The sequence below is a fragment of the Chrysochloris asiatica genome, unplaced genomic scaffold (assembly GCF_000296735.1).
Source record: "Chrysochloris asiatica unplaced genomic scaffold, ChrAsi1.0 scaffold00035, whole genome shotgun sequence".
Lineage (NCBI taxonomy): Eukaryota > Metazoa > Chordata > Mammalia > Afrosoricida > Chrysochloridae > Chrysochloris > Chrysochloris asiatica.
Genome location: NW_006408553.1, coordinates 21,874,918 through 21,884,571, shown reverse-complemented (window position 1 = coordinate 21,884,571; position 9,654 = coordinate 21,874,918). Strand labels below are relative to the sequence as shown.

At 39.4% G+C, this 9,654-nt stretch overlaps 1 pseudogene; it reads right to left on the bottom strand.

Annotated features, from left to right (window-relative positions):
* Window positions 1–2,347: 2,347 nt before the first annotated feature.
* LOC102841949 lies at window positions 2,348–2,590 on the bottom strand (annotated as a pseudogene).
* Between the last annotated feature and the right edge of the window lie 7,064 nt (window positions 2,591–9,654).

Below are 9,654 nucleotides of genomic sequence, written 5' to 3'. Positions count from 1 at the left end.
TGAGGAGATGTGTGTGCATGCGTAATAGAACCCTCCAAGGGTGGGGCTGGGGTGCCCACTAGCTCAGGCACCCCTATAGTCACCAGAATGGAGGTGTGCAGATAGCAAGGGACCAATGAACAGATACCAAAATAAAAGAATGTCCACACCTTTATCTCAGTGGTTCTGTCAGGCGTCTGTGGCCACTCTGATCCTTCCCCCACATGGTCTCACCCTAGATGGCAGCTCCTGGAGCAGCTGAGTGTCCCGAACTAGAAAGCAATGGGTTTCTTGCTTCTGCCACAATTCCCCCAGCTGTGAGCCTTCCAACCTTCTAAATATTCCTTTATATGTGGTTCAGAGTTCTGGGACCAGCCCCTGAGCCTGCTTGTCGGATATTCTGTGTTGTTGTTGGTGGAGCTCTTTGCTACACATCCACCTGATCCGCCATCATATTTGTTCTCTCCCCACAGCCACTACTTTTTAAAAATTTCTTCTTATAAAGTTAAAGATATAATTCTCTTTATTTAAGCTTTAGCAAAGTATAGGTAAACATCCCTTCTCTACCTGCTTTTCTTACATGTTGCTAAGTGCTGATAAGTTGGTTCCAACTCATTGTAACTCTGTATAGGGTTTCTGAGGTTTCAAATCTTTGTATGATCAGAAAGCTTCATCTTCCTTGCATGGAGCTGCTGGTGGGCTTGAACCTCTGATCTTGTACTCAGAAGCTTTATGGAGTATAACTATATTATTATTATTTGGGTTATAAAATATTGGAATCCTGGTGTGGTGCTGTAGGATCAGCATGCGACTGCTGAATGACAAGTTTGGCAGTTCAAATTCACCAGCCCTTCCTTGGAAACCTTATACAGAGTCACCATGAGTCAGAACTGACTCAATGGCACTTACAACAAAAATATAAATATTAAACATTTAAGATATTGAAACTACATAGTGTTATGCATAGTTGAACAAGGTTCTGTGTGATGATGACTTTTTCTTTCTTGCATAACTTTCTCTTTTCCCTTCAGTTAACAATTATCTTTTGTTTGTTTACTTACTTAATTTTCAATGAATTCTTCATGATTTCAGCCCAAACAAACAACAAACAACCCTTTGGTGTGGAGGTGATGAGGAGTGATTGGTGGGTTCAAACTGCTGACCTTTTGGATAGCAGCCTGTGCTTAACCCTGGTGCAACCAAGGATTCTTTTCTTTTACCAACTGCCCAAGTCTCCTTTCTGCTATTCTCTCATCTCTTTAATCTTTTTCAATGAGTCTTTTCTATAGCCTTCAGATTTATCCCTATCTGAACTAGTCATTCTCTACACTGTGGCAAATCTAGTCTCCTGTTTCTGTTTTCTCTTATCATAGGAATTCTTCTTGCTTCTGTTTGGCCTATTTCTTGGATTTCAGAATTCCAATATGTTTGTTTTTATTTATTTCTTGTTTCTAGTATGATAACATCATGCTGAAATATGCCTGGTATCCACCACAAGAGGTACCATCTTCCTTCAGGTCTGGAAGAGAACTCTTGCCCATAGCTTCATTTTCAGCCAGACGATGTTGTTGTTGCTGTTAAGTGCCATAGAGTCAGTTCTGACTCATAGCAACCCTGTATAGGGTTTCTGAGGAGCAGCTCATGAGCTTGAACTGCTGGCCTTAGGCAGGACTATAATGAGAATAATAACACCAGTAAGATTTGTACATCTAAGAATAATCAACGATTTAAGGACAAGCATTTTCCCAAGGACAATGTTCAGAAGGCTTAGGAAAGAAAAAGGAATGGAAACAGGAAACACAGGGAGGGAGTGGAATAAGTGATATCACATTGTGAGAATTGTAATCAGTGAGGTGAAACAAAATGTGTATGAACTGTTGAATGGAAAATGAATGATCTCTGTAAACCTTTACCCAATTCATAATAAAAAGCTGAATTTTTCTTTATTTTTTTGGTACCAAATTACTTTATGTGAAGGAATGGTACAAAGGAAAGGACTGAAGTAGGATGTTTTGGTACATTTTGTAGAAAAGGTAAAGGTAAATCAAACAAGCATGTGGCTGCCTTGGTGGCCCAGGAAGTCACGCCTGTTGCCATGGAGAAGTCAGGCTAAAGCTCAGCTCTCCATCACTGTCTCCCAGGGTGTGCTTAACAAAGAGATACTCCTTCAGACCAGAATCCGAGGCGCCCATCTTGCTCAAGTTAGTTACAGAATTGCCCAGTTCCTTGATGGATTTTACCTGTTCCTTCAGGTAATGCGTTTCAATGAAGTCACAGAAGTGGGGGTCATTTTTGTCAGTGGCCAGTTTGTGCAGTTCCAGTAGTGACTGATTCACGTTTTTTCTAAGTGCAGTGCACTCCACTGCATTCAGCTTCGTTGGTTCTGCAGCTTCATCAGTTTCTCTGCATGTTCCCGCTCGGCATGAGATTGGTGCAGAAAATATTTGGCAAATTTTTTCAAAGCCACATCATGGATCGTGGTGGTCAAAGTAGTAAGACATGGACAGGTAGCCGTAGGAGGCGTAGAGGTCCAGGTTGATCTGGTGGTTGAGGCAGCCTCCAAGTCCTGGTTGTAGTTCTGGCGCACCTGAGAGGGGGACTCGGTCATCATGACGGTGGTGAGGCTCTGTGGAGCGGTGCTGGAGCAAAGGTGGGGACCTTCGGGCATTCGAGGCCGCTACTGGCTGGAGGTGGTGGAGGGTGATGGGGAACGGCCAGTTAGGGGAGGCTGGTGAGCGCGGGGTTCCGTTCAAGCACTGTTGAAGCAGGCGACTCTGCAAAGAATGTATCTAATTTTTCTTTTAAAGGTACACTCTGATATGTGCTGAGCAGAGCTTTTGTCACAGGACATGGGAAACCAAGTGAAACAGATATGGATAGTGATCCTGGAACCCTGAGCTTTAGAGGATAAGGTAGAGTGGTGGACTGAGTGGTGGACTGGAAGAGGAAGCAAAACTGCAACAGCGAAAGAGAAGAAAAATGGCTGGGTGGTCGGCTGGTCTGGAGTGGTGTGGTCATCTGAACTTTTTTTGGGCCGCTGTTGATACAGCAACCTAGAGGTGCAGGACAGCGCTGAGGTTGGTGACAAGGGAGCTAGTGCCCTTATTTCCTGTGTCCTTGCCAGCCCAGTGGCCTGTGGCACCCTTTCCTGTTCAGCCTCTGCTCTTCCTAGGGTTGGTTGTCAGGCATATAACCCTGGGCCAGAATTGTGTGAACCGACCTTGAACTATGCTACATAAATAACAAACAGAGAACTGAATTCACACTTCCAGTCTCTATCACATCTACCAGGAGACAGGTAGTAAGTCCACGAAAACACACCAGCATACAATCATCAATTAAATATAAATACAATGGCAATATGTCAGATAAATAAGACAGAGTGCCTCAAATATGTGGCCAAAATGCAGAGTCAGAAAATATAATATCAGAAATGATCTCAGAACTACTTGATAAGGAATTTAAAAGAAATGTAGGTAACTTCAAAAGATTAATAAAATAATCACTTAAAATGCAGATGAAATCAAGGAAAACACAAGCAAAACTTTAGAAGAATTAAAAAATAACAACACAGAAACCATGAGAACTGACAGAACAAATGAAAGATTAGAATCCATATAAAAACATTAACCAGAGAGCCAGAGGATTAATACTAAAACTTCAGAAATAGATAATACATTGAAAGGGCACAGAAGTAGAATTGAATTAATGAAAAGTTGAATCAATGAACTTGAAGACAAACCTATCAATATTTACCTGCTTGAGGAACAATTAGAAAAAAGACCAAAAAATACAAAGAGAGCCTAACATGTTTGTGGGACATTATCAAGGGGAATAAATTGCATGTGACTGGAATTCCAGAAGCCAAATACCCCATAGAGAAAATTGTCAAAGACTTGTTGGAAGAAAACTTCCCTAATATGATGAGTTAAGAGTTGACTGAATTTCAAACAGAGTAGATCCCAAATGAAAACCACCAAGACATTACAATAGAACTTTCAGAACAAAGACAAGGAAAGAATCCTTGTAACTTGGGAAAAACGAAAAGTTATTTACAAAGGAGAACCAGTAAGAGTAAGCTCTAATTTCTCAGCATGTAGACAAGAAGACAATGGGATGACATATGTAAAACTCTGAAAGAAAAACAAATTTCCAACCAAGAATCATACAAAAAAATGTCCTTTAAATATGATTGCAAACTTAGGGTAGGGTATTTCTAGTTAAACGGAAATGAAAAGTTTTATGAAAACCAGACTAATCTTAGAAAAACATTACTAAGGGGTGCTCTTGGACAGAGAGCTAACAATAGCAGACAACAGCCTCAGACTAACACATGTGGTAGTATTACCCAGAACTCAAACCAGATATTGTTGTTGTTGTTGTAGGTGCCATTGAGTTGGTACTGATTCATAGCAACCCTACACACAACAGAACAAAACACTGCCCAGTCCTGTGCCAACCTCACAATCGTTGCTATGCCCGAGACCATTGTGCCAATCCATCTCATTGGGGGTCTTCCTCTTTTTCTCCAACCCTCCACTTTACCAAACATGATATCCTTCTCCAGGGACTGGTCCTTCCTGATAATATATCCAAAGTATGAGAGATGAAGTCTGGCCATCCTGGTTTCCAAGGAGCATTCTCGCTGTACTTCTTCCAACACAGATTGATTTGTTCTTTTGGCAGTCCATAATACTTTTAACATTCTTCTCCAACTCAAATGCATCTATTCTTCTGTGGTCTTCCTTATTTACTGTCCAACTTTCAGATATATATGAGTTATTGAAAATACTATGGCTTGGATCAAGATCACTTTACTCTTCAAACTGATATCTTTGCTCTTCAAAACTTTAAAGAGGTTTTGTACAGAAGATTTGCCTAATGCAATATGTCGCTTGATTTCTTGATTGTTGTTTCCATGAGTGTTGATGGTTGAATTGAGCAAAATGAAGTCTTTGACAACTTCACTCTTTCCTCCACTTATGTGGATATTGTTTATTGATCCAATGGTGAGGAATTTTGTTTTCTTTACATTGAGGTGCAAGCCATACCAAAGGTTGTGGTCTTTGATCTTCATCAGTAAGTATTTTAAGCCCTCTTTACTTTCAGCAAGCAAGGTTGTAATCATCTGCATATGGTAGGCTGTTAATGAGTCTTCCTCCAGTCCTGATGCCACCTTTTTCTTCATATAATCCAGGTTCTCGGATTATTTGCTCAGCATACAGATTGAAGAATTATGGTGAAAGAATACAAGCCTGGTGCATACCTTTCCTAATTTTAAACCATCTTAAACCACTTAGTGTTCCCTTGTTCTGTTCAAACAAATTGCCTCTTGGTCTATGTACAGGGTCCTCATGAGGACAAGTAAGGCTTCCAGAAAACTCATTTTCTGCAATGCTGTCCATAGCTTGTCATGGTCCGCATAATCAAAAGCCTTTGCATAGTCAATAAAGCACAGTAAACGTCTTTCTGGTATTCTCTGCTTTCAGGCAAGATAAATCTGACATCAGCAATTATATCCCTTGTTCTATGTCTTCCTCTGAATCTGGCTTGAACTTCTGGAAGTTCTCTGTCAATGTATGGTTGCAGTGTTTTTGAATTGTTGTTAGCAAAATTTTACTTGCACATGATGCTAATGATATTGTCCAATTATTTCTGCATTTTGTTGGGTCATCTTTCTTTGGAATGAGCACAAATATGGATCTCTTCCATTTAGTTGGCCAGGTAGTTGTCTTCAAAATTTCTTGGCATAGATAAGTGAGTGCCTCCATTGCTGTATCAGTTTGTTGAAAGATTTCAATTTGTATTCCACCAATTCCCAGTGCCTTGTTCTTTGTGAATATCTTCAATACACCTTGGACTTCTTTCTTCAGTATCATTGGTTGTTGATCATATGCTACCTCTTGAAACGGTTGAATATCATCCATTTCTTTTTTGTACAGTGACTGTGTATTCTTTCCATCTTCTTTTGAGGCTTTCTGCATCATTTAGTATTTTGTCCATTTGTTGTTGTCGTAAGTGCTGTTGAGTTGGTTCTGACCCATAGTGACCCTGTATGGGTTTTCCAAGCAGTGCCTAGTGAGCTTGAACTGTCTACTTTGTGCTTCAAACTGACTTTGTAGTCCAGCACATTAATTCATAACACCACACCAGGATTCCATTTTGCCCATAGGATCCTACAATATTCCAAGTTGAGGCTTGAATATTTTCTTCAGTTCCTTCAACTTGGAAATGCTGAGTGTGTTCTTCCCTTTTGGTTTTCTAGTCCAGGTCTTTGCACATTTTGTTATATTTGATCTTGTCTTCTCTAGCTGCCCTTTGAAATTTTCTCTTCAGCTTTTTGACCTCCTCATTTCTTCTGTGGTCTTCCTTATTCACTGTCCATCCAGATATAGAAGTATTCAAAGTAAAACATATCTACATGGGTCCCAGACATACTAGTTTGCAATAACAAAAAACCTGAAGTAAAAATAGGAAAATATGTACTTACAGAACTACAATTGAAGAAGAAATCAAGTATATTTCAGGAAAATAAATAAAAAAATAAAAGTAAATCTAACTGTAATCCCAAAACTAGACCAAGAGTTATTCCTAGCTCTAGTCCAGCTCCTATCTCTAACACTAACATTAGTCCTAACCATAACCCTAACACTAAATGAAATCCTGTACCAAACCTACACCTGCTCATAGTCCTAACTCTAACTCCTTTCTCCAGGGTTGGCTGTGTGAAGTCAAGTTGGTTCTGATTCATGGTGATCCTGCATAGGGTTTCCAAGGCTGTAATCTTTATACCCACAAAATGTAAATAAAAGAAAAAGAGGGCGAGAATAGTTGCAAAACATGATGAATGTAATCAGTCACTAAAATGTAGAAATTATTGAGTGGTTTATGTTTTGTCATATGTAAATAAATAACACTAATACTTTCTCTGTTGTTTTGTCTTACTGTGGTGGCTTGCATACTGCTGTGATGCTGGAAGTTATGCCACCATTGTTTTAAATATCAACACGGTCACCTATGGTGGACAGGTTTCAACTGATTTTTCATACTAAAATAGATTAGGAAGAAGGAGAGGCAGGCAATTTCTGAATGTTTAGTAACTGAAAACCTCATGAGTGGCAGCAGAATACTGTCAGATAGCACCAGGATATTCAATATTGAAACATTAAGAATAGCACTGGAATATTGTCAGTTATAGTGCCAGAAATTGAGGCCCTCAGTTTGGAAAGCACTCAAAATACTATTGGAGAAGAGCTGCATCTTCAAAGTAGAGTTGACCGTGATGACAAGAAAACACAGTAAAACTTTGGAACCTTCATTTGCTAATGGAGCACAACTCAAAATGAGGAGAAACAGTTATAAACATCCATTAATAATTGGAACATGGAATATAAAAAGTTTTAATGTAAGAAAATTGGGAGTGTCAAAAAATGAAATGGAATAGACAAAGATTGATATTCTAAGCATTAATGAGCTTAAATGGATTGGTATTGGCCATTTTGAATCTGACAATCATATGGTTTACTATGATGGGAATGACAAATTGAATAAGAATGGTTCATTCATCATCAAAAGGAAATTTCAAGATCTACCTTGAAGTATAATGCTGTCTGTGATAGGACAATAGCCATAGATCTACAAGGAAGATTAGTTAATACCATTATTATTCAAATTTACATACCAACCACAAAAGCCAGTGATAATGAACTTGAAGAATTCTACCAAACTCTTCAGTCAGAAATTGATCAAACATGTAATCAAGAAGTATTGAAAATTACTAGTGATTGAAATGCAAATGTTGGAAACAAAGAGGCAGGACCAGTGGTTGAAAAATATGGCCTTGGTGATAGAATTGATACTGGAGATAGCATGATAGAACTTTGCAAGATCAATGACTTCTTCATTGCAAATACCTTTTAAAAAACAACATAAGAGAAGACTATACATATGGGCTTTCCCAGATGGAATACAACAGAATGAAACACTGCCAGGTCCAGTGCCAATTATACTTGAGCCCAGTTTTGCAGCTACTTTGCCAATCCATCTCGTTGGGGGGCTTCCTCTTTTTCGCTGATGCTCCACTTTACTAAGTATAATGATTTTCTCCAGGGACTGGTTCCTTCTGATAGTATGTCTGAAGTAAGAAAGACAAAGTAATCAAAGTAGCCTAGTAAAGTGGAGGATCCGTGAAAAAGAGGAAGACCCCCAATGGGATGGAATGACACAGAGACAGCAGCTATGGGCTCAAGCTTAACAATGATTGTATGGATGGTGCAGGACCAACAGTGTTTCGTTCTGTTGTGCTTGGCATCGTTATGAGTCAGAACTGACTTTAGGGCAGCACCTAAGAACAAGAGCAACAACATATGCACGTGAAAGCTGGGACAATGAATAAGGAACACCATAGAAAAATTCATGCATTTGAGTTATGGTGTTGGGGAAGAATATTAAAAGTACTATAGACTGTCCAAAGAACAAACAATTCTGTTATGGAAGAAGTATAGCCAGAAAGCTCCTTAGAAGTCAACATAGTGAGACTTTGTCTCTCCTGCTTCAGACATATCAGAAGGAATATCCCCTGGAAAAAGTCATTTTACTTAGTAAAGTTGAGGGTTAGCGAAACAGAGGAAGACCCCCAACAAGATGGATTTGCAAAGTAGCAGCAAAAATGGGCTCAAGTGTAACTGGCACTGGACCAGGTGGTGTTTCGTTCTGTTGTACATAGTTCACTATGAGTCATATCTGACTCAGTGACACCTAACAACGAAAACAAAACAACAAACCAGTGGATCAACTCATGGAAATCCTTTCTGTGAAAAGTAGAATTGTTCATAGAGTTTTGAGGCTTGGCTTTTCAGACTTCTGAGTGATTTTGCACTTTTCAGTTATTAGCTGAGTGCTTAAACATTTTATCTGTACAGGGACTGCTAAAATTACTAATTTTGCTATTGAATTGATTGTACACAAGCAGCCTCAACAACTACTCTTTCTTTCTTTTTGCCATTGTTGTAATTATATCAATCACACTTTTGCCAAGTCAGCATTTTAGATGTGTATAATTTATTGACAGAAATTTTAATAATCCCTAGACGAACATCATGTTCTGTAAAAGGGAGAATAAATGAAAAATAAAAGACCCTCGATGAGATGAATTGATACAGTGACTGCAACAGTGGGCTCAAACATAGCAATGACCAAGCAGTGTTTTGTTCTGTTGTACATAGATAGGGTCACTATGAGTTTGAATCAGCTTAGCAGTACCTAACAGCAACAGTTTCACCACTGTGCATCAGAGCTTCTTATCATGATAATGACCCACTCTGAATCAAGCCTCTAAGGAGCCCTAATAGGGTAGTGGTTTTAAGTCAGCAGTTAGAATCTACCAACTGCTCGTTGGAAGAAAGATGAGGTTTTCTTATCCTGCAGAGATTTACAGCCTCAGTAACCGATACAGGAACGTACTCTGACAGCACACCACTACCAATCAAGCTGCTGCACTGAGAGGTCCTCCTTAAACTAAACTTCAAAATCTCAATAAATCAGGCCTCCTTTTCAGCGATACCAGCAGTCCCCCTTAGTGTTGCTGTTGTTGTTAAGTGCTGTTGAGTGGGTTTCAGCTCTCTGTAGGGTTTCTGAGGAGGAGCTGGTGGGTTTCCTCTTAGTGTTGTTCAGTGT